This window comes from Gavialis gangeticus, unplaced genomic scaffold (genome assembly GCF_001723915.1).
Source record: "Gavialis gangeticus isolate Ggan-Ray unplaced genomic scaffold, GavGan_comp1, whole genome shotgun sequence".
Classification (NCBI taxonomy): Eukaryota; Metazoa; Chordata; order Crocodylia; family Gavialidae; genus Gavialis; species Gavialis gangeticus.
The window spans coordinates 138,081,158-138,109,043 of record NW_017729022.1 but is presented as its reverse complement, the minus strand read 5'-3'; the positions used below and the strand labels follow the sequence as shown (position 1 = coordinate 138,109,043).

At 42.8% G+C, this 27,886-nt stretch overlaps 1 long non-coding RNA gene across 1 annotated transcript in view; it reads left to right on the top strand.

Moving 5' to 3' along the window:
* The first annotated feature begins 704 nt into the window (after nt 1-704).
* LOC109296723 overlaps nt 705-27,886 on the top strand; it is a 59,387-nt gene continuing 32,205 nt past the window's right edge. The window contains exon 1 of the long non-coding RNA XR_002097034.1: nt 705-792. This is a non-coding gene — a long non-coding RNA (uncharacterized LOC109296723). The remainder of the gene's footprint in view (nt 793-27,886) is intronic.

Here is a 27,886-nt window from a genome sequence, read left to right as displayed (position 1 = left end):
ATCACAGTAAATTTAGTCATGTAATAAGGACTTTTAACCATCTGCTTTCATCCACATTGAGAACTATAATGGAAACCTAAGGTTGTTTTTGGTGCTGGTTGTCAGGAGGCATAAAATATACAAGGCCTAGGACTGAGCCATTTTTTAAAATAAGTCTATTATGTTGTCACTCAGAGTCACAGCAGGGATGCGAAACTCTTCTTTGAATTACTGGGATGTCAGAAGCTCACTTACCTCGTGCTGCTTTCTGAAGGGGAAAGAAACATCAAAATGTACTTTCTTTTGATGTGAGCAGTCTTTCCAGACCTTTATTTTAGTGACAGATTAAGTCATTTGTGCAATGAACTCTGGCAATAGTATTAATACCACCTTGCTTGTTTTCTATATGCTTGTTCACTTTCATTGCCACTAGCATTGATGCCGGTATCAAATTCTCTTGATGCATTAGAGAGCATCTTAGCCACAACTGACTATTCCCTATGACCTCCCTCTCCTCCATTTTTTTTCACAATAAATTTCTGATGCACTGAGAGAGAGGAATGGCCAGTTTTCAGTCTGACAGGTATCATACAGGGGATAATTGGTGGGTAGGCAAGGAAAAGTCACAGGGCAAAGTCCAGTCACAGTGTAGTCCTCCTTCACTAGACTATGATATATAAATCTGTTTTGTGGTCATTTATGATAAAATCCTGAAACTTCTGCACATAGGTCATCTGCCCAACTGCAGTCTACTGTAAGGAGTTTTCCCTCCTACAACAAAAATATCAGCAGGATTCCTCTTCCTCTGCTAAGGTAAAAGGCAACAGTATGTCCTCAGTTTTCTAGATGCTGGAAAGAAAATTATACATCATCAACACATACAAAAACCATACTGGAATTCACAGGCATTGGGAGGAAGTGTCTTGTAATGCTCTGTTCGCTGAACTTTTGTATCATATGTTCTCCTGAGACTCATATGTTAAAGATGTCTTTGCTTTAAGTATGGTATGTAGATTATATACAAAAGAACTGTGATCACAGGAGCATCTGTAGGTTTTGCCTGTTTGGGATTTACTCAGATGCTGTCTTTGCTTGAAGTTCATGTAGGTCTGCAGGTCCTGGGTTTAATTTTTGGTTATATGACTGAAGCAAATCCCAAACCTCAAAGTGGAATTCAGTCAAACTACTCAAATTCACATTTATTATCAAATGCATAGATAGATGATGTGGAAGTTATGCAAAAGTATACCAGGTTTTCTAGCTGGTTGATGAACTTTAGGACTTATAACAAATAAGATTAGAGGGAAGCTGGTTAAAAATAGTCACCAAAAAAAGTCATGACAATTGCTGAGAGAAACTGAAAACAGTGCTGTTCTACCGTTTTTAAAAATGGACCATTTAAAAAAATCTGTAAAAATGTTTTGTTTTCCTATATTGTAATTAACTTTAGAAAATAGGAACTTTCTCTTTCAAAAAGGAAAATCTTTGATCCCACCACATGAAAAAGTAAACCAGACAAAATTGGCAATAGGATGAGTAGGGAGAAATCCCCAGGGATCATTGTTTGTGGGGGTTTTTTAAAAAAAACAAGAGTTTTGAATGAAACATACTTTGTGGCTGTATGTCTAAGTTTCAGGTTTGTAACAGATCACCATACAAGTCAATTTCTATGGTCATCTCAGATTTGGATAGAAACACTTATCATAGCTTAACCATGAACACACACGGTGTTTTGGCAAACATGCTAGTTTCACTTATTTTCTTTAGCTACAGTCTGGTTTTCAGCACAGCACAAAAACATTGGAAATAGGTTCTAAATACAGGAGGGACAGATGGTCTCTGACATCATGAACTGGGAGTTTAGTGCCTATGGGCACCTATACATGTGCTCTGGCGCATTCTGGTTAGCTCCAGTGTGCTGCAGTGTCTCATATTCACTGCCCCTGCATGTCAAAATGACGATGGGGGTGCTTTAACTAAACTAGTCAAAAAAGGTTTACTTAAAGCATTCACTGCCATTTTGAAACATGGGACACTGAATACACAAGACACTGAGGGCATTTCAATTAGAGCAGCTCCCAAGAGCCACTCTAATTAAAATGCCCCCATCTCAGAGCACGTTTAAAAATGCCCTTTGGTTCTATTTTTAGTTTAGCCTTACAGGTGGCCTTTAGCAAGGCACTTCACTTTTCTGTGCCTTGGTTATTCCCAAGTGTAAAATAGAAAAAAACAACTTAATTCCTCAGCAAAGTGCTGTAAAGTCTACTGGTAAAAAGTGCTCGAGAAGAGCTAGACATTACTACTATGGTTTCAATTTAATAAAATTTTCAGGCTCTGATTCAAAGTCCACAGAGAGCAATGAAGATTTCAGTGGACTTGGATCAGGCTTTTTAGCATAAAGAAGCCCAGTGACTTCCATGGCTCTGTTAATATTATATTCATGCTTATTTAAACTGTTGAACAGACATCTATGCAACTTTTTCTTGCTTTTTTATTTCAATACTCTCAGCCTACAGAAGGAAATAGATTGAATATTATTTGGGAGGCAGGGTAAAAGGGAAAATTTGTCTATAAAGTCTATGGGACAGGGTTCTGCTTGCTTTGCTGGGCCTTGCAACTAGTAAACAAAGGATGAATATGCTTGCAACACTGGGGCACTCCCACAGGCTAGAAACCTCAATTCTACTCTTTATGGGAAGGCTTTGCTGATTAGAGCACTTAACCCAATTGCATGGTATGGCCACTTGCATGCTGACAGATTTGACAAAGCACATAATGCTTCACCGGTGCTTCAGCATCATCAGCATTTCAAATAATCCCACTGTTTTCCAGGTACATGGAGTAGGTGTGGTGAGTCTGGGACACCCAAAAGCTAAGAGAAGATGACAACATCTCTATAATTCTCAGATATGCAGTGTCCTATCCGTTCTTGTGCTATTAGGGCTCAGACTGATAATTCTGATTTAATTTTGAGTTTACCTTATTGTGTAACAAAGCCTTCCAACAGCAAAAACAAAGTGCTACAGAGCAGTCTGGCAATGAGGTTGCTGTATATAGCAAGATGTATACAAGTCTTACTGTGGTATACCTGAGTTTGTGTTGCCTGTGGTATACCTCATTTTATGTTGCAAATTGGATAAAAAATATTTCTATGTCTCTCTGATGTTGCCACATTCAAAGATGTATTCTGCCAAATTATTCTAGAGTGACATGAAAAAAAATCTGCATGATCTGGATGGAACTGCCAGACTCCTAGTCTAGGGATAGACATTCAAAAGCCTGAGCCTGAAAAAATTCAATCTTTGCAGTTTAGTCTAATCTGCAAAGCTTGAGCTGATTTGGAGGTGGATAGACATTCCCTTTTCATTCCAGAAATGCAGGCACATGCCTGTAGTGGCTCAGGTTAGAAGCTGGGGGTGATAAAGCATCCCTCCCTTCCCTTCCATAGTACTGAGCTGAAGGGGTATGGGGAAAGGCCAGGCCCTGGCAGGACACTAATTAGGGAGGGGTGTAAACCCAAACCCTGCCTGCAGTCCCAGGCTTTTCCCCACTGGCTGCTCAAGGGGTGGGAGTGTTGCCAGACCCTGCACCTGTTGATACTGAGGTTTTCAGTCTCTGTCTCCCTGCTTCTTCAAACTGTCTGCAACACAGGTCATTTCTAACACCTTTCTCTGCCTCCCCCCCTTCCCAAAGACTGACAGATTGCACCCAGCAGGTTGTTTGTCAGAACAAAGTTTATCAGCCCATCAAGCCCTACAAAATAAAACAACTCTCCCATTAGTTTCAAGCTTTTTTTATTTGCAGGGTTCATTTGCATTTGCAAGCCACTAGCTGTCTGCCTTTATTCCAGTAAAATTGGAGACCCACGCAAACACCTCTCAACATTAGCTAGCATGGGGAGGAAGGGAGCATTACCAGATGTTGGGTGCCAGCACTGGGGTCCCTGCCATGGGAGAGGAGCAGGAGGGGAGATCCCTGCTTGAGCAGCAAGTGGGGAAGGAGGGAGGGGAAGGGAGAAGCCTGGTAGCTTCTGCAGTCCCTCAGCCAGTCAAACCAATAATAGTGCTCTGGCTAGGAAGGAGAGGGGCCAACCCTGCTCTGCTCCAGCAGAGAGCCCCACCCAGAGCTACAAAACATCTGGGATGCTGGAGGGCTCTGGTCTAACTTAAACCAAGAAGGGGCCTGGGACCAACATTGCATAAACCAGTTTAACCTAAATCAGTTAAGTCTGATGCTACATTCAACATGTTTGTCTCAAACCTATTTTAGCCATTTTCAAACTGGTTTATGCACACTGAATGTCTGTTCTGTTACAGATTTAAACCAGTTTCTGATCACTTAAACCAGTTAGTGTAATGTTTGTCCCTAGCCCTATAGCTGCAGCACATGAAGCGCTAAACAGTGACAGTAGTGAGATGCTTCAGAGAAGAGAACAGGGCAGGCTTAACATCCAGAAACAGCTAAGCACTTTGGAGCATGTTTGTGTAAATTTTGCACTGTGGGCACCATATGGGCCTCTGGACCTTCACACAAACAAAGCAGGATCTGAAACCTACTGAAAGTAAAACAGAGCACAGGGAAATTCCAGCTAATGTGATAACAGGAGCATGCTGTACTAGTCAAGGCATACGTTTTAAAATGAAGAAGCCATAACCAATTTAACTAGCTTGTTTGAGAAGACAGGAGTAGAATAGCATAAGGCATGTATTGCGGAGAAATGCAGGTGGTCCAGGCCGCTTGTATCAGGGAAAAACTGAAGAAAATGTGCTTCTTCAGTTCCACCAGTTTTGACCAGCACCTTTGAGCCACTCCTCAAAGAGCACCTCTGCTTAGATACATAGAACAAACTACAATCTGATGCCAGCTCTTGTGATTAAAACTGTGGTGATTAAATCCAGTAAGGACCCTTAGATAACACCATCCTCTGAACACCAGTAGGTTTCTTAGGTGCATATTATGGTGGGAGAGATACTCTATAGCCTCTTGGTCATGACACTCCCATGGGAGTTCCAGGTGCAGTTCCCTGCAGGGCACCATCCTGACCCCTATGCTATGAAAGGAGTAAGTACAATGACTAGTTAGTTCATTACATGAAATAAAATAACTTCAGTTGTTGAACCTGGCAGTCACAGGCCATAAGAGCCCCTGGCTAGGGGGTTGGAGATCCAGGTTCAAGTTTCTGCTCTGAACCAGGTCATTCTAATAGGTTTCAGATTTGTCCTCATGTGGAAGATGAAAAACTTTTGTAATTTAACATTTTTGGGGGACAAGAAAACTATTTCCAGCTTAGCTCTAGTTATAATTGCTGCTCCTGACTGACTGCGTCTCTGTTTATACCCCACGTTTGGGAGGGGGGCAGAAGGATACCACTGCTGTGTCTCACTTTGTCCACCTCTTCCTACTCTGCATGTGCCAAGCCTGGAAATGATGTAGTGAAGTCAGTCTGACTATGTTAGAGGCAAGTCTCCAGGGTAGTAGTGGAGGGAAGTGCCCTCAGAGCAGCTTTCACCACCTTGTCTCCAGATTTGGCACACGGGGTGAACAAGAGAGGCAGGATGTGCTAGAGGGTGACACTCCAGGTGTTTTAGGGAAGCTGCATAGGTCTATCCTAGGAGTGGCATTGACTACTAAACTTGTAATCACCTTTCCTGCCCTGGCTCAATTTTTTTTCCACTTACATGTCATGTCTTTTCTATTTAGTTGGAATCTATGGGTAATTTTTGTATACGAGTGTATGGCACCTAATTGGCTTCCAGGTGCCACCGCTATATATATGTTTGGTAAAACAACAATGGTAATCAAGAGAGAACTGTTTGGTGGCCCAAGGGGAAGGGACTGGATGGTTTTCTTTTTTAATAAGCATGTACTTTCAACACAAAACTCTTCTATGTCAGGGTTGGTGAGGGTTGATGGTCAGGGTTTGACACTAGAGCAGTAGCTGTCAACCTTTTCATCAGAGTAGACATTAAAAGTTATCCATGTAAACCTACTTCTATGTTCCATGTGTATGAAATATTCCTATTGACTTCAATAGGGATTATGGATATTTAAAGAATGGAGGACTCGATCCTATTTTCAGAGTTAACACACAGAAAAATAATAGAGCAATTATTCTGTTGCAGAGAACTCAGACCACAACAGGCCTGATTGTTTTTAACACTTCGAATTTGTATTTGAAATCTCTGAGCTTATTTTGTGACTCACATTTGCACACCTAATAGTGCTATCATTGTGTGGCATTTACCCCATGGCACCCTTGAAAAAAATGTCAAGGTGCCCCAGGGTTTTGGGAAACCCTGATTGAGCATCAGTGCACTAGAAAGTCAGGAGACAAGCAAGGGCAGAAGCCAGGAGCCAGACTAGGAACTAGACATTGACTCAGCTAGGAGCTACAGAGGCATCTAAGGTATGTTGAGCAGCCTGAAAATACTGAGAAGTCTGCTACTTACATTCAGGCAGGTAGATAATCAGGACCAGCAGGATACTCTAGTAAGCAGAGCCAGGTGAGAGCAAATTAGCCTGCATGCAGCCCTGATTTGTCTCATTCTACCAAGGTGCATCCACATGTCCAATGACAGGTACTAACAATGCACCATAATCAGCGCTACTGTGCATTAGTGTGAATGAATGCTTTTTTAGGGCGTTAATACATATTACACTAAATCTACTGCGCATTAGTGCATTAGCATGGGTTTTGCCTGTGAATTAGTCTTCTGTGCATTAAGCCCCCAGAGACTCTCTCTCTGCACAAGCTTGAGCAAATATGGCAAACTCCATCCCCCAGTTTCCTCATCTATAAAATACGGATATTAGCCCTTACCTTTTGAGGGAGCATTTACATTCTGTGGAATAGGGAACCACAGAGGGTGAGCAGCTCAGGTCCCAAAGCCAGCAGGCCTCCCTGTACTGACAAGCCACCGTCATTCCTTTGTCACTCTGGGGGGAGGACAGGGACCCAGCCTCAGCACCATTGTAAAGGAGGGAGAAGAGCCCTGCCAGATTGCAGGCCCTACATGCCAGCAGGTTTCTATGGGCACGTGTTGCTCATGAGGGATGCCAAGGGGTATCCTTTGGCATTGCCCCTTGGCAAGGTTGGTCTTTTTTTGAGTGGGGAAGTTCTTTGGGGATTTTTGTTCTGGTTGTGGGGAGCAGAGGGAAGGACTTAAGTTTTTGTTTGTTTGTTTGTTTGTTTTTGGGGGGCAGGGGTTGGAGAGGAAGGGAATTACTTCACCTTATCTGGAGGAGAGGAAATGTGGCCTTGAAGGGAAGGGTGGGGAATCTCGCCTATGGTTGATGTGAGGTAGTGAGGGCATGCACGAGGGGAGTGGGGATGGGGTAGGAAAAGGATTCTTGTAATTGGGTGTCAGTGACAGCTGGGAGGTGTGGTTGGGACTGGTGGAAGGGCTTGCTTGTTTTGGGGTTTGGGTAGAGAGGCACTGGTTGAAGGGCCTTGGAGTGCTGGGGGGGGTTGGGTGTTGTTTGAGGGTGGTTGTTTATTGTAAGCAGGTCTGAGCCTTTTGGATAGAATGGAATAAGTCTAAGAAATAAAAAAAACACAGTAACAGTGGCCATATAAATACCTTTCAAAATAGGAGACCCACCTCCATAGCATAAATTTTTATGGTCAAGTCTCAGTGAAAGGGTTGACTAAGAAGCCAAATGCTCTCCTAGTTTTACAGGTGGTTTCTCTACATCAAGGGTTGATACATTTAACTCTGCTTATGCTGTAAGCTTTCTGAGGCTGGGCTTATCTTGTGCATCTGTAATGCCTAAACACAAGGCCATGGTTATAGAGCAATAGCCCATATAAGCCCCAAATAATTTTAAGAAATCACTGAGGAGTAGGTGCTGTTGTTCAGGAAGTAGTAATTCATTTTGCATATAAAATGAGGGCTTGGTCCTCACAGTTTTTGATCTGGCACCATGCACAAGTGAATAGAAGCATATTAAAAAGTCTGTAATGTTTACCCTGCTAATAGTTTTCACTTCTACTGTGCCTATCAACAGAGGATCTGTTTCCAAACACTAATTAAGCCTTGCAATGCCTCCTTGAGGAATCTGAATGTTGCTTTCCTCTTAATAGGTGGGAATCTATGCTTCTATTATGGGTAAGTTACTTATCCAGGGTCATGTAGGAAGTTGATAGCACAATTAAGGGTATAACCCAGATCCTTTGCCTCCCTTCCTACTGTCTAACCTCAAAGGCTTTGCTTCTCCACAACCCTCCTTAAAATATTCATTTGCATGGGTAAGAGCACCACTCTGTTATAGGCTATAATAGCACCTAGGATCATTTTGTAAGGGGAGCATTCCATACAGCATATAGAGGTGCTTGATACAGTGGTGTGCTCTCTTGTTACAGCAGAGAAATGACAGTTTAAATGCCTGTCTAGACCAATTGCATTTAACACTGTCAAACTTCATGACAGAAAATACAGGAATTATTTGAAATTGCACATCAAACACTATTCTGAAGTCAGCTAATACCAATGCCTGCCTTCTGTAACACAGGGTTATTTAAGGGATGGGGTAAAGGTCTCTTGTGACTACAACTAGGTGGTATCTGTAGGTAAGTCTCAGCAGAGAGAAAAATGGGTGATTGGACCCCAAGATTCCTTTTGTTGTTCAGAGTGGGACAGCAAGAAGAAAGCTAATATGACTGCCACCTCTTCATCAGGAAATTGAGAACATTGGTTTCCATAACTAGAAAGTACCTTTCAAAAGTATCACAAGACTGAACTAAATGGGTACCGTCCCACTGCCATCAGAATGCTTATGCTTCTACCCAGTCAACAAAAATTGGTCATGGCCTTGTATGACAGCTGTCATCGCAGCTTGAACTGGGAAGCCTTCAGAGCTAAAGACATGGGTACTTATGGTTTGAACAAACAAGACAGCTGTTACACTCTGTGGATTGGATACAATAGTAATGTACACCTTGTCAGGGGGCTTGCCATTCACAGCAGTGCAACATGGGTGTAAAACAAGACCTTTCTGAGCTGATAGCATACCAAATTAGCATTCCATTTGCAGAGGTATAAATGGGTAAATGAAGTTCATTGCAATAGAGGTTGGCCCTTACAATCTCATATTCCTTCCTTTAAAAATGCAAAGGAAAATTGCTTATGAAATGGCTTGTGTACGTGGAATTGCTTCTGTGTGTTAATGTTTCCTGTACATAGTGAATATCAGCGGCTAAAACTGAGGGTCTGTCAACTCTCTCACTATAATCCGTACAGCAAGAGCTCTATTTCTTAGCTTCAGAAAGCTGTAGGCTGAAACTTGGCAACACAATCTTGACTAAAACGTATGTTTTTATTTTCTAAGATTTCATGAAAAATCTTTCTCTTTTTTGCCCATTTCTCTGGTATTTTGTAGATGGAAAAAACAGAAGTCGGCTGTTACAGATGCTTCTCTGGTCCTTATGTAACCAAAAAGAGCAGACAGACTATTTAAAGGCAAATGTCATTAGCAGTGTGGGTTTGTATCTGACCCTTGTTTATTTTAACACAGCTTTTGCAGTGTAAAAATGTAGCAGTTGTCTATGTACACTGTCAAAGTAAAAGGCAAAATATCTCCTCTCAGTCCAATATGTACCATGTAAAATGAAATAGTTTTTAGTTAAAATGGCATATCTTTCTCAACTCTGCAAGGCTATCTCTGTCAAATTGACAACCTGTGATGTGGAAACAAAAGCACACATCTCAGCTGCCTGTCTGTCCAGGTCACTGAGCTTACAAAAGGAATTCTCAACTGTACAGGTGCTGGCAAAAATCTGACATGTGAAATGGGTGAAGGGAGTGAGAGAAAAAGAGAAGCATATGTCACATGGCAATAAGCAAACCACACTGCTGGCTCTGCTTTTCCCTAGCCTAATCTATCTCTGTCCTCTAGTGGAAAGTCTTCCCATGAAAATGAGATTTTGGCTTGGCAGTGCATGTGTTCCTGCTTTTCTGTATCACTCTCACTCTTTTCCATTTGCTGGAAGAGTGGAACCTCTCATCCTTTTGTTCCTGTGGGGTCTGCTTTCCAGTTACTTTTGTACATGTGCTTTCCAGTACCGTAGACAATTTGGCAGCACAACCTGTGGGAACCAGATAAAGGAGGCATTTGATGATAACTTAGCACTGGTTCAAAGGGACAAATCGATTGGTCTGAGTAACAGATCACACAGAAAACACAGAGCTCTGACACAGGGCACTGCCTTTATCTAGGTCTGAATGCAAATGGCTGCAATTTGGATGCTGAAGGGGAGTAGGTAATGTTCCTCCTATGTGCTAATGGGAGCTGATCCCCTTGTTTTTTGAGATTCAAATGTAAAGAGCAACAAAACATGGTCAATCAGAGGATTTGACTCTCAAAACCAATCAAAGCCCATCCTGAGAGCTGGAAGGTTTCACATGCCCATGATTTTCCCTTGAAAAGGTCACTGGTATTGGGTAAGGAGAATTGGAAGTATATCCTTGGGTCCTTCATAACTGTAACTTGAGACAAAGGCCTGACAACTCCTGCTGCGGTATGACAGACTATTCCATGTTACAGAAATTTAATAGGAATTTACCAATAAGGCCCTACTTGAAATCTGAAGCCCATGCCCACATGTGCCAGAGGTCACAGCTGAGTGAATAAAAGTTTATCTTCTGTCTGTCAGATGCCTAATAGGAAGTTCATTATCATCTTCCTAACACTGAATTCAACCTTTGTGCTTGCTTGAGAGCTGTGGTCAAAAACCTGGCAGGGCCTCCAAAACTTGAGTGAAAAACTGAGAGACACATGATTAGACTACAAAGGAGGCCACTAAATGGGACCTACAGGATCAGATCCAAGGTCTGCCTGGTCCAGTGTCTTCAACCTGACAGTACACAGCACTAGATACCTCAAAAGAAGGTGAAAGAAATGCTACAGCAGTCCCTACATCACATCTATCCCATTGTATCCTAGCTCCCAGTAGTTGGTAAGTACATTAATTACTAATGTGTACAGTTAAATATTCCTTCTAAAACATCTTTTTTTATTTCTTTTATTTTTGTCTTAGCTATTTCAAGGCTGGATTGAAGCCAAAGGTAAAATTAATCCTATTTCCTGAAAAAATACAGGTTTGGGTTGCTAGAAATAATCTGCAAGCTTGCATGGAATTTTTTTCCAGTGAAAAGAAATTAAAAGATATAATTTTGGCTTTCTTGAAATGAAGCATTTTTGACTGTTTTACAGTGAAAAATATTCCATTTTGAAATGTACCTATATTTAGTTTTAAAAATGGTAAAAGCCCTCCCTTTCCCCAACCCTAAGACACTAACATCTAATTCTGTCTGAAACAACTATCTTGAACTTTTGCTAGCAAACCAAAAAATCTAATTGCACAACTCTGTTCTGGACATTCTTGTCAAGCACATAAATGTCTGATGTCCAAATGTTTCCTTGAATCTTATCAGGGTTTGGGCCTCAATAACTTTCTGTAGCACTGAGCTTCACTGTCTATTTTATGTGTTGTGTGAAAAAAATATTTCTTTTCAGGCACACAAGTCACCAACCCCACTTGGAATTTCAGAGATTATTTGACTATTTCATTTGAATAAACTCTTAAGGCTACAAGGGACCATACTTTTCATTGTTTAAAATGGCCTATGTTATGCAAGCTTAGGTACTATGGCTGACATGGTCTACTAGATTTGGCCTCAATATAATTTTCCATGTAGCAGCAAGGTTGTGAAATGTCACCTTACTGCAAATGATTCCTTACTCATATTGAAATAGTGAGGCTCAACTTTAAATATAAAAACACACCTATGGAGTCAGAAGAAAGCATGACTAAGCTAAAGAAAGTAGAAATGCTCAACTAGAACACATGGGCTAAGTACAGACAGTTAAAAAGCCCAAGGATGAATTGATTCAGTCTTTGCAGGATAGTCTAATTTGTAAAGATTGAACCAATAAGCAAATAAACAGACATTCACTTTTGATTCAGGAAATGCAGCCACATGCCTACAGTGGCTCAAGGGAAAAGCTGGCGGGTGCTACAGCACAGCTCTCTGGCACATAGCTAGCACGGGCTATATGTTTGCATCCTCCTCCTGCTTCCCCTGAGGTCTCTAGGATTTTCAGGCCAGACTCGCAGCAAGACTCTGCAGGGTTGCTTGCTCATCACTTCCTCTTCCTGCTTCCAGGTGCCTCTGGGATTTTTAGTATACAGTCACAGCAAGCACTAAGTAAGTAGGGCAGGACAGCTCCATACTGGGGGAAAGGGAAGTTTAACGCCGCTCCCTGGCCCCATACCCCACCAGGGGTTTCCTTGAGGGGAAGCGGAGGGGCAGTGAGCCAGCCAATGAGGCCCGTGAGCCAGCCCTCACTGCTCCAGCTAGGGAGCAGAGCCAGCCCTGCTCTCTGGAGCAGACAGCACACAGCCCAGGGCTGTAAAATGCTGGGATGCTAAGGGACTGATTTAATTTGAACCAGGAGGGGGTCTAGGGCAGAAGTTCCATAAACTGGTTTGACCTAAATCAGTTAAGTCTGATACTGCATTCAATCAGGTTTATCTAAAACCAGTTCAGCCATTTTGAAACTGGTTTATGTGCACTGAACTTCTGTTCTGTTCCAGGTTTTAACCAGTTTCTGATCACTTAAACCAGTTTATGTGTAACTTCTGTCCCTAGCCACACTACCTTGGGCTTATAAAGCGGAATGCTGTGTAGCAAACACACACGCTGAAATTGTTCTCTTCATATCTGCTGTGTTCTTCTCTGGGGTGTAATCTGTGTTTTCTTTATCAATCCTATCCTGTTCTTAGTGGTCTAGTTACTATTTAGAGAGTCACAGGCCTTGTGCAAAGTGATGTATGCAAGGTTGAATTTATATGTCAGCAATTTTTCATGTCACTTTCTGGTGTGGAACAGGGATAATGTTACCTAACCTCATTACTTCATGCATAAAACAAAATTGTTAATGGCATCTTGAAACAGGCAAACCAACTCAGTGAATGATCCGTTCAGACCCAGTCGATAAAATAATAAGTTAATTACTAACAATGAACCAACATAATTTATGTATGTACTGTTATTGCTGGCTGAATATTTTTCAGTGGAAATTCAGTGGAAAACCTTGAACCCTCAGTGACTTCCATGTACTTTGGATGAGAACCATGGTAGGCTGAGGAATGCCAGATCAAGTACCGTAAAAATAAAATGGTAAGAACATTGGGCACTTAACAGAAAAACATAAGCATGGGAACATATTGGAATGAGAGGGTTAGAAATTGTCTTATATGTCTTACATTTGCTTCAGCAAATTCAAGGCTATAACTCCACTCTGAAGAACCAGGACCTGGTACATTTATTTCTGCAATGTTCTTTTCTATGAGAAGCAGGAGAAATCTTTTTAAGTTACAAAAATAAATTACTCCTGGGCTTCATTCTTCTCTAGGGAGAAGAAAGAGATTGTCCACCCCTGTCTTCTACAGTGCAATGTGACCCCTCGAAATTGAAGTGAAAAGGTTGATAGCTGCTTAGCTGTTGCAGTGCTTAGTGGTGACGTGCACAAGCAAATGTAGATAGAGCCAAGCAACAGTAACAGATAAAAGATGGCAGTCAGATACTCCACATGGGACTGGAGAAGCTCTCATGGCAGCCTGAGTTCCTCACAGAGGAATGCTAAAAGGTTTTTTTTATTATTCTTATATGAATCAGAAACTGAAGTAAGGATATAATTAGCCTTCCTTTGAGCTGTCTGCAGGATGCTGTCAGAGGGAGGGACAATGATTTTCTGATAGCTCCCAGTTTTGTGTGTTTTTAGCTAAGAGTAAGGGAAGCCATAGGATTTTAAACAGGCCATGGGCTATGGGCTTGCACTAAGGGAGAAAGCATCACATCCTTGCCACCTTGTGGTAGTCAGTTGAAACTGCAATACCTAAAATTTACTGAGAGTCCTGTACATTTTTGTGCTGCTTAGTTGCTTGCCTTTGATTTCACTGGGGAAGAGGATGCTCTGGGAGCTACAAAACTGGGCATGGGATTTAGCCAAGTATATATGCAAATGTCAGCTCTTTGAAATAACAAGTAAAACAGGTTCTGTAGGCACACGGTATAACAAGGCACCTTCTGTAGGCACACAGGATCTAATAATATGTGTGATCAGTGCAGTTTTGCTACAGGTGGTCGCAAGGGGGATACTTAGGATGGAGGGGGAGAAGAAAGGAGGGCACTATTTCAACTACAAAGATCTAGTGCACTCTCACATGTGCAGGGTAGGAAGGCTATGTGCCTTGACGCATCTGGCTATCAAGGGATCACAGAACCCCATCACAACATTACTAGTCGACCCACATAATTTTGTTTTTATGATACGAACAAGATTTGGCCATCCATTGGTTACAAATAACCTCTGTCTGGGTAGTTTGATCTCAGTTTTATTTATGAATAGCTTGGCATGATTGAGTTAAACCCCAAACAAAAGTGTCTACACCACATGCTAGCACCAGTTTACCTTCAATTCAACATATTTACCGAAAATGGAATTGCTGTATTGACTATGAGTTTCCCATACTTGCTGAGCTACACACCACAAGATGACAGTGGCCACCATATCTCCACACCGGATCTGAATTTTATTTACATTTTGAAATCATGAAGTAAATAAGCTTTATTTGCTAACAAAGAATCCCAACCCTGAAAAACTGGTTTCTACTGCATTCTGGCAGTGGCGCACTGGGGGGGGAGCAGGGTGCCAGCCTGGGGGGAGGTGCTGGCCGGAGAGGACGGGGCACCTCCCACATGTTGTGTTTCACCTGTTCTCCTGCCTGGCAGGTTGTGATGTTCTTCAGCCATTCTGGCTGGCACACCTCCTCTGCAGCCAGTGTGCCATGGTGGTAATTCCCCCGCGGAAGTGCTGTAGAACGGGGGGCAGGGCCCTGCACAAGCTGATTTGCCCCGGGCCCCACTCCATGTGTGGATCATCCTGGGGGTGGGGTATAAATGCAGGCATTGACCCCCAGGCACCGAGGACCCTTGGTATGCCACTGCATTTTGGGAAGGACTCCATTTCGTAGGTGACAATGGATTTTAGTAATAGGACGCTTTTGAGTTCTACCCCATGTTGTTGCTTGGGCAGCAAGCTCACTCTGTCCAGAGAAGAAAGAAGGACCACTTGGTACCCCATTTAAAACCCTATCATACTGCTGGAGAGAAGTAATGTCTTGGTCTACAATCAGGTTTGCCCTTCCCCATGCACAACTCCATCGTCCCCATCAATGAGAATGTTAAATACTTCCAAAGGTCAATTTTTCTTTCCATTGAGAATGGGCCAAATTATACCATATCACAGAATTTTAAACCTCTCTTACCCCCTGTTATTCTCCTCCCCCCACCAAACTATACAACTCAGAGAAAACACCCCATATCTCCTTTTCAGACTGTACAAGATGACCTCCATGCCATACTCTTAGGATAATGCAATGTCAGGTGAGAGGCTAGAAACAAGAATGAAAGTTTCTAGCTGCTCAAGTACTGTTTAATAGAACTATGTTATCCCCCATAACCCTAAGTGATGGATGCGGAGAATTTTATATCAAGGAACAAAAATATAACTGGATTCCCCATTTTCCCCGCCTTCTTTTCTTTCCTTCCCCTTTTTGAGCAAACATATTCTGAAACATGAGGTACTTCTTTATTTTTTTTTAAGGGGAAGCATTTTCATGAGAGTCCCTTTTGAAAATCTGGGCATCTTGTCATGAAGTGGCAGGTGCAGAGCCTTACTAAAACATTCGCCTCTTTACAGGCCTCAGCACCACCCAGCTACACAGAGAAGCACTCCCACTGGGTGTGGAATGGGAGCTATAAAGTTATCACCAAAATCAATCAAGAGAAGCAGTCCTGCCTAAAGGGTGGGTATCACTTTTCATTCGTTGGCTCAGTGTTCCTCTACTAAGCAGAACTCTGCAAATGTTTCTAAATTAGCTGTTTCAGACAGGGGAGAAATAGGTTAGCCAAGTTTTTCCCAGAGTTATCTGATGTTTTTACATGCCTTGCCTTTTCCTGACTTCCTTGCCTTAAGAAAACAGCTGCCTTTGGCCTTCTTAGGGGAATTTTAATGTAACAATATTTTTTAAAGGGAGTCTTATTTTTTGTAAACCTCAGCTGGAGGGACAGGTTATCTTTGCTCCTCCATCTCTACAACATGCAGAGACATGGCATGAATCCAAAGCTGCTGCTCCTAAGCTTCCTCTTTAATTCTTCCCGGACAATTCTGTTGCTTTGGATTTTGCATTGTTCTAATGTTCTGGACAAAAGTCATTTAGAAAGCTTAGCTTTCTGAAGAAAGTGCATTTGAGTTTCTTAAGCAATGGTTATATTATATATGGAAGTCTGCTGAATACTGTGAGATATTTCTTCTTCTATGACTATTTTGAAACCCTAAATGAAATTGTAGCTTCATTGCACCAGGTCCTTTATGCAAATGGCAGATGATCCTAGTCCCAAATAAATTAGGGACAGAATTTTTATGAATATCTGGGTACCCAACTCAGTGAAATTAGTAGAAGCTAAACACCTACAAGCATTTAAATCTAGACTTTGTAGACATGTCAGAGAGAAGCTGGGAGAAATGACATTATTGTAATGGTTCTAACACTTCAGAGATAAAACCACAATAGTGGGTCTGATGCTCCATTGCACTGGGCTCTTATTATGAGTTTGGACAGGATTTTTCCATTGGAATGATTTTTCTGATGGGAAATACATACAATGGGATATCAGGAAAAAACACTACCGGAGTCATCAAGACCTATATGATCATGCTAAATATGTAGCCAGAGACAGCGACTACTTAAAACAGTTGCAAAACTGCATCATGTCTTCCACTGTCATTTGCTTTGATCATTGACTACTCATGGGGAAAGTAACAACCAGAAGCAACAGCAGCTTCTGGACTGCTGGTAGTGGCAGTGGGGGCACCAGGCCAGCAGTGGTAACAGTATTTTTGTGTGTCCCACCTCCAACCTGTAACGGGGGGCCTTCTCCGGGACTGATCTACTGATGCCCTGCTCACCTGTTCTGGGCCAACCGCCTGCCTTCATGCCTTCCACATTTTGTTGTTATCTAATTAATGATCTTAATTAGGAGGGAGGCTACCCATTTCTTGCCCCAATGCCAGGGGGCATTATCTGCGGGTCTGTTCCTCCCCTACACCGCAGCCCAAGCCTCACAGATGGCATCTGCAGATGTTAATGTCCCCAGCCCCATTCTGGGCCCCAGAATCCTCCAGTCTGGACCCCACCAGGTTCCCTCCACTCAGGCAGCCTACTCCACCTTCATTCTAGGCTGCCTATCTCCCTGATCTGTTCCCCCTTATGGGTGTGGTCCCCCGGGACCTTTGGCTACACTGGCCCTGGCCTCACCTCCAGGCCAGTCAGAAACCCAGGCCCTCAGATCTGGGTGTCCCTAATGGTGGGTCCCTGGCCCTTCGACCCTTCTGGTCCTGATCCCAGCATTGACCAGTCAGGGGATTTCAAGACAGGTTTCCGAGACTATAGCCCCACTCTCACTCCTGGGTCTGCCTTCTGAACCCTACTAGCAGGTAACCCGCCCAGTTGTGAGAGCTGGGGTTAAGGTGCCCTTACTTGCCTTCCACCGGGATGGTAACTGGCCTGGCATTTCCTGGGGGCTCCCACGCCACTGAGAGCCCCACCAAGCCACGCACTCCTGGCAAGGTGCAGTGTTAGGTCATGCCAAGGACCAGGAGCCTCCTGGACCATCCCCTACAGCTCATGCCCTTACTTTCAGAATGATACAAGAAGCCTTGCAGTCAGGCAGTGTTGCTTCCTGGCCTGCCAGCAGCAAACTGCCCTGTTTATGTGGGCAGCCAGAGATCTAAAATGGCTGCTGCAATCAGGCACCTGCTGGCTGCTTGGCTCAGGTCTTAAAGTGGCAGGCAACAACAGTGCCCTGCCACACACCCCAAGTCAGTGCTTTGGACTGGTGCTCATCCCCCTCCATCACCACCCTTCATTATTAAGCATTGTGTCATCTATTCAGGACAATGGGGCCTAAATTTCATATTCAGCACAGAAAGACTGCATGTGCATTCAATCAAAATAGAAACTTCATTCAAAGAAAATTTCTGAATTTTCAAAATAAAGCCCTGTGTTAGAACAAATGCAGGTTTGGAAGTTAGTGTGGGACAGATATTCTGAATTTCTTACAAATGAGACAAAAAAGACATTGAGAAGCACATTTCATAAATAGGCTCAATACATAACTCAATAAATTGAGTGCTACAGACAATTCTTGGATAGGCTCTGAGGTGAATCAAGAATGACTGTTTTGTAGATTTTCATTCTCTGATGCCTCTGCAGACTATAGTTCTGACTAAGTAAAGCATTTGTGCATATCACTAAGTTTAAGCCCACGCATTAGTCAGTCCATAAACAAAACAGTTACTGCGTCTTTACATGTGCTCCAGGGGTGGGGGTAAGGACACTTTAATTAGAACAGCTCTTGGGACAACCTTTAGTTAAACTGCCCCCACTGCCATTTTGAGATGCAGGGACACTGAATACAAGAAGCACCAAGGTTTCTAGAGCATGCTAATTAGCACACTTCAGCAGATTCGAATAATCGGGTCTGCTCCGACATGCTGTCGGAGCATAAGTGGTACAGGTCTACAGGCACCTTTAAGCACATACTTAAGTGCTTTGCAAAAAATAATAGGTTCCAGAGAGAATTTCCATTTAAACACCTTCCATCTGAGTATTTCATGAAAACAGTGGTAAAGGTACATGATTTAAAACCTTCTTAAGAAAAAAAGACCGGCTTGGGAGGCAGGCGAGAAGTCATTTTTGAAACCCATTCAGAATTTACTTGAACATATTTTTATCCCAAATCAAAGTACACACCTGAAAATAAGACACAAACAGGTAATTCTGTGTCTTTCATTATGTGCCTTAGCTATGTCAAGACGGATGTCTGAGGAGAAATGTATATGCCCTGAACATGCAGTTCAACAGCTTTTTGACTGGATATTTGATTAAATTGGTCTTTGTACAGAGGTTAAAAGCAGATCATGGGAGATTTTTAATTGAGCTGTAAGTACCTACCTATTCACTTTGTTGGCAGGATAAAATAATTAAGGCATTGGTACCAGGTTTAATGGCTACAAGGAAAACACCAGTAAAAAGGAGAAGATGGAAAGAGATCAGAAGAAGTAGGGTCAGAAGATCAGAAGTAGGGTACAGAGTGGCTGTACAGTCTACATCCACACTGCCTCTTTGCTGCACCCAAAAGCACTACCAAGAAGGAAAGCCCACTTGCTCAGGCCAGATCCTTGCATGGTAACTCCCAGAAATGAGGACATGTAGCTGCCTTAGATGGGCGCTGCATACATACCCAGAACCACCCTTGGGTACCCTGTTTTAGGAATGCTTATTGATGCAAGCTTACCACTGGTCTAATGTGGCTTCATTTCCTCCTTTCAGGGATTCGATTCCTGCTCTGCAGCAGCAGTGAGTAGGCATGCTTCATGGAGCTAGACATGGCTGTAGCACAAAGGTGGTGTAGGCATGTCCTCGGGGTCTGCCTCAGTGCCCTAGAGGCCCTCCTGGTTGTAGCAGTGGCTGGAGTTGTCATGGACTGGTTTGATACCAGTGTTCCAGCCTCATCCACCTTGATGTCCTGCCCAACTAACACAATCCACTCTGCACTGCTCCAGTTAAGCACATGCTCAAATACTTTGCTGAACTGGGGGCTCAGCAGCAACTGTTAGGAACTGGAACTCAGAAGAAAAGTATTGCTAGAAATGACCAAGAGAATGACAAATCTTGGAATGACTCCACCAGTAGAATTTCAAGACTTCCTAGACATATAGGAGTCAGAGTGTACCTCGCCTCTGTGTATAAAGGTGAAGAATGGAGAAGGGGTGTACTTGCTAGCCATGTTGGTCTGAGACAAGAAGACATACAAAAAACTAGAACTCTTGGTTCCAAAATGATACCTTTTATTAGACCAACTGGGAAATTGCAAGAAAATTGTCATTTCCTGCAAGATTTCAGGATCAAAGTCCCTTCATCAGGCTCTGGGAAAGGTACAGATGATACAAGATGGTAAAAAGTCCCCATAGTTAGGGCAATAAGCTTCATTTCCACACAGAGGGAGCTGAAGATGGAAGGGTATCTCTCTGGGCCCATGGGAGTTTCTTTTTGAGCTGTGCTGAGTAGCTCTTTGATGTGTACATCAGGTAGAATTCCTTCCCTGGAGGTGTCAGATGGCAGGCAGGGAGGTAAAAAAAATCTTTTTTGTTGTTTTGCAATGAAGAAGGCACAAGAATCTACCTTCATCTCTTCAGTTACTGTTGTGGGGCAGAGTCACAAGTTTCTGCTAGTGCCTTCATTGGCAGTAGCTGCAGAAAAGGAGCAGCACTGTACCTAGGCTCCTGGCAGACCTGGGTGAACTTTTAGTATCACGCCCTCCTTCACCAGAGATGATAATAATAATAATGATGATCAGACAAAAAAAATACTGTTTTCTGGCACCCTTTCTGTCTGGGTCCCACGCAGCTGCCTGGTTCGCCCATGACCTATGTCCAGCCCTGGAAAGGAGACAGGAAGGGGTGAAACCATGGCCTAGCTGCAACAGCCCACATAAGTGAACCCAGACAGAGGTGCCCTAATTTCCAGAGTGACACACTAGTTCCAGAACACCTCTGGCTATAAATAACTCCTAGAATTTAGCCTGGTATTTTTATTCTTAATTATCCCTTGTTCAGGAATTCAGCCTGAATTCCTGAATTGTTTATATATCTTGTAAAAGGCTCTCTGTGTTAGAAGCAGGAGTGTTCAAGGCAGGCAAGGTTATTCGGGTAAATGTGTGTTCAAATGCATTTTTAACCTCAGCTTTGGTCTAGGTGGATTCACACCCTCCTGAGTTCCGCTTTGTGTTTCAGATTTTAAAGCCCTGTCAACAGTAGAGACATTTTCTAAAAACTTCCTGCTATTCCTAACATCAGCTCAGCTTCATGTTAACAACCCTAGAAGCCCTAGGTGATCAGCTACCAGCAGCATATTTAACACCCTGTCAATTACACCTAGTAGATTAGATTAGGGTTCAATGGCATGGTGTTAAAAATGCCTGTGGCAGCTGGCAAACTGTCTATCTGAGAGCCCCCAGTGTTGCAAACAATAGAGCCTCTATTCCACAGTGCAACATTATTTGCTCTGTATGTTCCACATGTTTTATAAAGTGATTATTCAGGGAGGATTTAGAGATCTTTTACCTTATTATTAGGGAATGAGTCTTAATCCTTCTGCCTATAAAAAACCAAGTACCCTAGTATCTCAGGTCCGCCTGTGTGGACCTCCAAAAGTGAGGAGCATTTTATATAGGAGTATGTGTATTTGTATAAATGGCCTAAAACAGAGATGCTCAACCCCCAGCCCACAGGCCAGATCTGGCTCATGGAGCCATATCATCCAGCCTGCAGGGCTTTCCTAGGGTCTGTAAATGTGATGTCGGGGGATCAATGGCAGTGTTAATTGCAGCTCCTCTGCTGCCAAAGTTCTTGACCCCTGGGGAGCTCTGTGAGGCGGATAATGTGTTCCGGCATGCCAGATTGCACTGGCATGCAGTGGGATTTTGTAGGCAGTTAGTGCATGGACAGACCAGGGTGGTATGGGGCCAGATCAGGGCAGTGAGCAGCGTGGGACCGGATTGGGATAGTGGGCAGCATGGGACTGGATTGAGGCAGTGTGAGGCCAGATAAGGGTGGCAGGCAGTGAGTAGTGCAAGGCTGGATCAGGGAGGCATGTGACATAGGACTGAATTGAGGCAGTGTGCAGCCAGATTGGGGTGGCACAGGACAAGGCTCATATACTGATCCTGTGTGGGATTCAGCCCATGGACCAACCCTGCACCATTCATTCAGCTCAGGGGGCTAGATGGATTTAATACTACCATGATGTCAGGGTCTCATGTCCAAAGGTGTTCTATGGATAGGAGCAATTTTGGTTTCCCCCGAGTTTTCCTTTTTCACTGATAATACAGCCCCTATTTCTTGTCCTTGGTGGATCACAAGATAATACACCTTAAGTAAATCTGATGAATGGCGTAACTAAATGGCATCTGTCACTCACTGAGAGATATCCATCACTCACTATCCAATTGGAACAAAATGGAATAGAATCTGGAGGGTGGGATGGAGATGGGAGGAGACGGTGGGCGTATATTTTGTTGTTAATTATGGATCAGTGCAGCTAGATTTAAATATCTTTATAGTTGCAAGCATTTGGGGCTGGAATGGTAAGAGTGTCAGTGGATTAGTGGACAGAGTGCCAGAAATGGTGCATGATAAATGAAATGGGTTATATAATTCAGCAGTCTGTCACATAGCTACCACTAGCATATAGCAGTGTGCTGTGTAATTCGAAAACATACCATGCTCTCAGGCAGATACTAGAGAAGCTGTAAGAAAGTGGTCTGCATTATGAGGCACTCTTAAGGTACTTATTAGGAAATCAGTTTCCCTTATGCCATATTTAAATGTACAAGGAGATATCCAGCAGATGGCAACAGCAGATCAATTTGTATCGCATGGAGAGCTCTTGCAGACTAGCTTGCTGGGATTGCCATGTGGAAAGTGTTCTCTGTGGTACTCTGTGAAGGAGCACCACTTTCCTTAAATGTACTTTTTCCATTTCTTTAACTGTCAGGTTAGCACCTCAGGCCAAAGTTAATAACAATCATAAGCATGAAAGAAATCACTGCTGGAGATAACTGGCAATACAAGCCCCAGTGCTCTCAATTTCTCATCTAACTGTATATATTCAAAATTTAAAAGAATACTATGTGCCCTTTAAACTGCTGATTAAATAGTAACGTTTTCCACTGAATTGGTAGAATTTAATGTGTCATTTTAAAAAAAAGTCGAACTGAACAGTGATTAAGAACACAAGCACAGAGCCTCCAAACTTTAAGTAACTGGCTAATTTATTATAAAAACTTAATGCTGATAGTGATAAATGCAAGCCTGGATACATGGACAAAAGTTTAACTACATGCACATTCTTTATACTATTTATGAACCATCTCATCAGAACAGCTGTTCTTAGGATAGCCTATTGCCTGCCTCTGGACAGAAAATTATGGTCCTTAAAATCGTAGGCTCAATTCTCTAGGACTGTGGAGAAAGAGTTTTGGGTTAGATCTCAGATACTGATATCTCTTAAACAATTAGAAAGGGAATGACACAGCGACTCCGTAGCTGAACTCTACATCACTCATACCCTTGGGAACACAGGGGAGTTATATTATTTTTTCAACAGAAATTATGTGAACTCTATTGTTTTTAATAAATAGCAGTATTATTTTCTTTTTTGCAAAGTATGGGATAATAGAGTCTTTAAGAAAATCAACACAGGATGTGAAAGGGCAAATTTACAGCAGAATGGCTGCAGTCATACCTTTCTAAAGTCCTGGTACAGGGTGAGGGCCAAACTATGAAAATGGTCATCTGGGAGTAATGGGAAACAGTCGAGACCATGTGAGAGACTGAGAATATCAGCGATCTGTTGATGCTTCCTGGGAGGGGGGGAAATAGAAAGGATTAACTTGTAATACAACCCCTGCAGGGATTCTGGGGGAAAAAAATGATACTGAAAGAGCCATGCTTTCAAAGCAGTCAAGGCTAGCATCTTGCAATATTGCTCAGCTTTCTGAGTCTGATAAAAAAAAAATCAGCAAAGTCAACAGGCAATGACAGTAGTGGGCCTGTCTGGGGGGAAAGGAATAGGACTCTTTGTGGTGTATAATCATAATATGACGCCCCCACCCCCCGCTGGGAGCTTTGCAGAATCTCCCACTCATGGGTTTTCCAGGAAGGAGGTGATCTGAGACTGTATTCTGCAGTGTTCTGTTTGGTAAAATAATGCAAAACCTGTGGCAGGTGCTTTTTTCTGCTTTTTAAAAATTCTGTTACATTGCAAGATCTTAAGATTTATTTAGGGGGTTGCATTCTTGTGCATTTACAGTTGATATATAGCAATTGGGGGTGGCATTTTAACTCATGGCCTGCATTCAGCCAAGTTGTATCCAAAATAGCCTTTCAAGAGCTAGTATTATTTAAAATCCAAATGGCTTTATTAGAACCCTTCAACCCTTTAATCACCCGTGTTAACTCCTGTAGCAGCTGATTGTATCTGAAATCACTTTTATGGTAATATTGATTATAAAAGAAAGGAGCAGCCCAGAATTTAGTGGAAAATATTTCATTTAGTTCATTTGATATCTTTGTGTAGAGCTAAAATTATCACTTTGAAGGAAGTTTATCTTACACCAAGCTGTACTCCGCAGGGATTTACAAGGAGCCAATGTATGCTAACCAACAGCCAATTATTTTTTTAATTAGCTAGTGTGCAGGCTCTTGAGTTATGTTTTTGCTCTTCTAATGAGGATTGTGAGTAACCTTTAACTAGTTACAGACTTGAAAGTTTCAGCAAATGGAAACGCTTTATACCGTGTCAGGTAGGAGCTTGTCTTGACAAATGCTTTCTTCCTCATGAGGTTTAGACCATGGTTTGATCTTTTTTTTTATCTCTGAAGGATTTCATAATAGTATGGGTAAGAAACCAGGACTAATTATACAGAATGGAAGTAGAAAAGAATGTGGCCTTGAAGTCTATTGCTCTTCTCAAGGCTGAAGCTTCTGGGTACCCAGGCCTATCTGGTATCAGCTTGAATTGACTGTGGCCTATTCAGGAGTCAATGTGCTTTGGGAGCTTGACTTATCTAGGGGACACAAGAGCTACTGGTTTAGTTAATTACGTGACCAGGATTTCTGTTAGCACACACTGGTGGGTGCTTAAACTTGGTATTAGCATGACAAGAATGTAGTTCCATTCGTTTCCTTCTGGCTGATTAGAAAAGAAGTCTCCAAAGGTAAAAAAGAAAGAAAAAATATGAATAAAATCTATGTGTATAACAGGAAAACACTTCCAACTGCTCTGGGGAGGATTTATAAGAATATATATAACAGGAAGAGAATAGATACTTCAAAAGTTTCTAAAAGACAGATGTGAAAAGCACTACAGATATTTTTCCCCCAATGGCTGTGAACACATAAATCACCAAAACATATTTAGGGTAACCCCCATAGCTCTACAGTATAGGCCACACTGTGCTTATCCTTGCCTAGGTAACTAAGAGGGGAAAGGGGTAGAGTAGATACCTTTATGCTCTTCTTCTCTCACAAGTTTCCGACACAGCTGAAGTCTGTGCAGTCTTCTCCTGACCACCTAGTACCTTTGCCACACTGTCCAGAAGGAAGTACAGAACCCTCCTAAAGCAGAAGGCAACAACCTATGGGCTGTATCTGACCCTCAGAGCCATTGGATCTGGCCTGCAAAGCTGGAGCTTCAGGGCATTCAGCAATGAGAGCTTTGCCTGGGCTATGGTGCACTGTGCCATGCTGTACTGCAGTGTGAATATGGCTGGGGGGCCAGGTGGCACAGAGCTTGCTGGGCCATAACACAGCCAAGTATTTCTGAGAAGCAGGGAAAAGAAGAGGTGGTGACAGCCAAATCCTAGTACTGGCCTGCCTAGGACCTGAGATGGGTCACTCTGGCCCACCACTGCAAAACAGGACCATCCACTGCCATAAAAAATGATGCAGCTGGAGCCCCCACCCTGTATACCAGGGACTTCGTTGCCTTCAACATAGGCCTTTGCCTTCAAGTGACAGTATAATTGGGTGAATATAAGAAAAACTGGGGTATCTGGGACATTGCCTCCTCCCTTCCCCTCTCCCCCCAAGTCAGTGGCTCAGCAGCAGGCAGTGGCACAGGCCAGCGTGCAGGGGTGTGGGCGCAACCCAGCGGGGAGGTGGACCTGCCTGCCACACCTTGCTAAGGGTTCCAGGGAGGTGCTAGTTAGTGCTGATGGCTTTATCCACTAGGAATTGGACAGATACCTACCACTGACTCCTTCCACTGAGGTCACAGAACATCCATCTGTCAGAAAATAGCAACTTTAATTCTTTGGGCTACATCTGAATCAGCAATTTAGAGGTAGAAGGCTCTGTATGCCAGTTGTTATCTAGCTCCCCAGGGATTATTTTTAAGAGAATTGGTTATGGTCCTCCATGTTATCATTTACACTTTCTGGAATATTTTCACATGGCTGATTGCTGAGAGTTAGAAAGCTTTGGATGGTGTGTAGCAGCAGCCTCCCAAGAAACTTAAAGGAGCAACCTATCAAACAGGCTTATTTTAAAATTAAGAGCTAGAAAAGTTCAGTTTCAAAAGCAGTTTTGAAAGTCTCAAAAGGCTGTTACTCAAAACCAGCTAACCAAAAGATTAATAACAATGAGGATGAGCATACAAATGAGGATTGTTTCTCAACAATGCAGCATTTTCTGTAGGGAGAAAATTTCACTACATTCAGTCAAACAAAGTAATTAATCTGGCATTTGTTTAGAGAAGTAGGAGGCACAAAAATATCAGCATTTATTTCTCAACATACATCTTGATAAAAAAAAGTCTTTGGCCATGATGTTGACATTTTTATGACTATTGCCTCATTTAGGGCTTGATACACTGGGAAGTTTGCAGCTTTAAAGCAGCAAGCCCTCATATCAGGAATGCAGTTATACCAACAGAGACAGAACTGGTAGTTTGTGCCCTGGACAGCACTCATACCTGATAAGGCTGGCAGCCTGGGGCTGGAAAGGAGGCAGGGGAGGTTGAGACTTTGGCTGCACAGAGTGAATTAGGGGCAGGATGCTGCTGTAAGGGGAGGTATTGTTGCCAAAGTGAGATTCGTCCTCCCTTGGCCCTCCAACCATTGCATTTTATATGGTGAACAAGGCTCCAAAGTCCTTAATTTGGCAGCAGCTGCAGGGCTAAAGAAGGGTTTAATTCAGTTCTTGTTTCTGACAATTCCCAACTCACCTCACCCAGAGCCTTGAGCCCCACGGCTTCCATTCTGGTGCTCCTTCCTTCATTTTGGCAACATGCCCTTTACTGAGTTCCCAAGACTTACAGCTGAATCACCCACTTCTAATTATGCTACTGTATACCAGTATAAAATTTCTCATAGCCCTTTTGGTTTCAGGAAATAAAATTATCTATCCATGTAGAAACTATCTCTGTATCACACTAGGGCTTCCACTGATATAATTATATGGGCAAAAATCCTATCCATAGTCAACATAGTTATAATAATGGAATCTGGGCTCATGGTAAAGGTGACATCTTTTACTAGACCAGCTAGATTTTTGCAAAAAAAAAATCTTTAATTGCAAGCTTTTGGACACAAACACCCTTCTTCAGGCATAGGAGAAAAGATTTTAAAAGTTCTCCTGGGTAGTCAAGAGCACTTTTACAATGTGGTATGCTAGCTAATGCAGAGAGATGTCTGTGTGTATGTATCTCTCTCTCCAATTTCACTGGGATAGGCAAACCGACAGGTGACCACTTAGGGCTTTTAGAGCTAATCAACAGGTTAGCTGGTAAGCTGTTTAAGCAGTTTAAAGTAGTGTGGAGAAAGGGTAGTGTTTTTCTAATTGGGTGATAAAGACCAGGCTGGCTTGCTCACCTGTCAGTTTGCTGCAGACAGTATAAGGAAGCAGAAAGGGAGATTGAAAAGCTCCATATCATCAACAGATGCATGAACTGCACGCTAAGGCTGTACAAAGCTTTGGTAGCCGATTCAATTTGGAGGAGATTTGGCGGCCAAATCTCCAAATCCAAATTGAATTGGGAGATGCATTAAAAGGCCTGAATCAATTTGGAAGCCTCTGAATCGATTTGGAGAGATTCAAAGCCAATTTGGAGATCTGGCCATAGACTAAACAGGCAGCAGTCCTATACCATGTTGGACACAGCTGCTTCCAGCTGGTAAGTCTGTTGTGGTAGGTGGAGGGGGGAGGAAAGGGGTGG